At 36.6% G+C, this 2,278-nt stretch overlaps 1 non-coding gene across 1 annotated transcript in view; it reads left to right on the forward strand.

Moving 5' to 3' along the window:
* LOC101308302 overlaps positions 1–1,896 on the forward strand; it is a 6,277-nt gene extending 4,381 nt beyond the window's left edge. The window contains exon 5 of the transcript XR_185044.1: positions 1,744–1,896. This is a non-coding gene — a transcript (uncharacterized LOC101308302). The remainder of the gene's footprint in view (positions 1–1,743) is intronic.
* The last annotated feature ends 382 nt before the right edge of the window (positions 1,897–2,278 follow it).

Genomic DNA, 2,278 nt, shown 5'->3' on the forward strand with positions numbered 1-2,278 from the left:
GGACAACTCAATAAAAGTTGGAAAATAAATAAGAAAAGAAATGGATAGTGGGTAGTTATTTCCAGTTGTAGCCTTAGTATCACCCTTGCCCTTTTCTGCTAAATTGTGCTTACCTTGTAAATTAGTAAACCATGGGCAGAATAGGCAGTTACTAAAAATTTAACAATTATCCCTGGGAAGTGGCTTAATATAATAGATATGTGGTGTAGTATGAAGAAAGTTATACACTCTTAGGCTTGGGAATGTTCAACTTTTGTTAAGTTGGCTTGTAGTTGCTTATTCTCTTTTTCCTTGCCATTGCTGTTGGCGCCTCTGCTTTGGCTTTCATATTTATTTGTCTCAGGCTACTTGTGCAGATTCTGAAGCCAGATCTGTCGATGAAGCGCACAGCTTTTAACTTTCTATGATTTATGAGTAGTTCACAATCAGATTCAGCGGTTTCCTGATCTAAAGTTTCCTGCTCTGTTAGGTAACATGTTTCTGTCAGTCCTATAAGTTGAGAAACCAAAGATACTCTGTATTTGTTTATGCCCAAGAAACAAAAAGAAGTCTCCTCTCTATTCATTTATCTTGATCAGACTAGCATTTGGTTAATACAAGTAAAAATTGAAGGACATTAAGGAGTGCACTTGTATTTTTTATGAACACTGAATATAAGTTATTTTATATGCAACATAATTTAATATAGAAAAGTACCTCAGTGTACTCAGTGTACACCACGATTGAGGATGTCCAACTTTTGTCAAGTTGCAGTGCTTTAGGTTTTACTTTTTCTGTTGTAGTTGATGGTTTCTCTTTGCTTAGCTTATTTTTGGAATACTGGTGCAGTCGGCAATTCCCAAATCAGCACTAGACATTGTTGCGTTAGGATTCAGTAGGAAAATCCAAGTCTAGAAAGGAAAGAGGACATTGGTGCAGCTTTTCTATAAGTTATAGGAAAGCTGGTCTTTCAAAGTTCTATTAGGATTTGTAATATAGACTTAAGTCTATTAGGTGTAGGAGTCCTAAACCATGTTGTATCAGCAGCCTCTATTGTCTATAATAGGAGCTGCTGGGGGTTTTCTAAGGGTAAGACAGAGAGCACAGAAAACTGAGGGCCAAGGGTAATAGAGAGATCTAGCAAGGGGGTTGAGGATTAGCATAGGGATATAATCAAGTTTTTATTCTCCATAGTGCTAGGCCACAGTTTTGGCTGAACCACTAAAACATTGCTGTGTGCTGTGTTTCTGTTTTCAAGTTCATCTATTTACTTTGCTCAAGTCAAAAGTACCAGAAAAGATCTAAGGGCGCTTACACAATAGACATAACAGTGACTAGATTTCAAATAAGGGGAGATCTGTCAATAAAATCTCTTGTGAAACGCCTTTGATGCTATTGATCAACACTTGACAGTCAGAGTTAGTGATTTCCTGATTATTAGGTATCAGCCTTATCTCAGTTCTGTTAGTTCTTGTCACTCTTTTTTTTTTTTTTTTTTTGGTAAATGTTAGAATTCAGTAACTAGCCGCTTTCTAGCATATTGCATGAAAATGTATTAACTTTTTGTTTTGCTTTAAAGGGATTATTATTATTTGACACATGTTTGTGAGTTTTCTATTTTTATCATGGTATGTTTTTCTGTTCTTTCATTTCCTTTGATACATTGCCATCTTACAGTTCTGTTATTATATCCTTTTAGAAAAAGTTTTGTTAAACAATGACAATTCTGTAATGCTGTATGTTTTCTGTGTATATCTTCTGCAGGTTGAGTGAGATCATCCTAGAGAATGACTGTTTTTGCTGATCTACATGATTACTGGTAATGGTACTACTTCTACCAAAGAACTTATAGTGGGATATCCTAGTCTTCCTGTGGAAAAGTGCTGGCCAATTACCAAATGCATCAATTGGTAAGAGCAAAGAGGTCACTGGAAGCAGAGGCAAGTAGACCTTCGTCAAAAAAAAGAAGACCTTCCTCAAGGATCATGAGTACCAATATTAATGAACTTCCTGATGCTTTGTTGGTTGAAATCTTTTGTCGGCTTCCTGACTATAAATCTGTTTCTCAATGCAAATATGTGTCCAAGCATTGGTATGCTCTCATGTCTGGTCCTTCTTTTGTTGGCCGCTTTCTAAGTCTCCGAAGTGATCACCAGCAATTACAGACAAACTGTACCCTAATAAGCAAAAGTGGGGACGAATTCCTTAATAGGATGTCTTCTTCCTCTCAGCCACTCAGACTTTTGCTTAAAAGAATCATGAGTTGTTATGGTCTGAAAGAAGAGCCAGTTGTGGTATG

Source organism: Fragaria vesca, linkage group LG6, assembly GCF_000184155.1.
Source record: "Fragaria vesca subsp. vesca linkage group LG6, FraVesHawaii_1.0, whole genome shotgun sequence".
In the NCBI taxonomy this organism is placed as follows: Eukaryota; Viridiplantae; Streptophyta; class Magnoliopsida; order Rosales; family Rosaceae; genus Fragaria; species Fragaria vesca.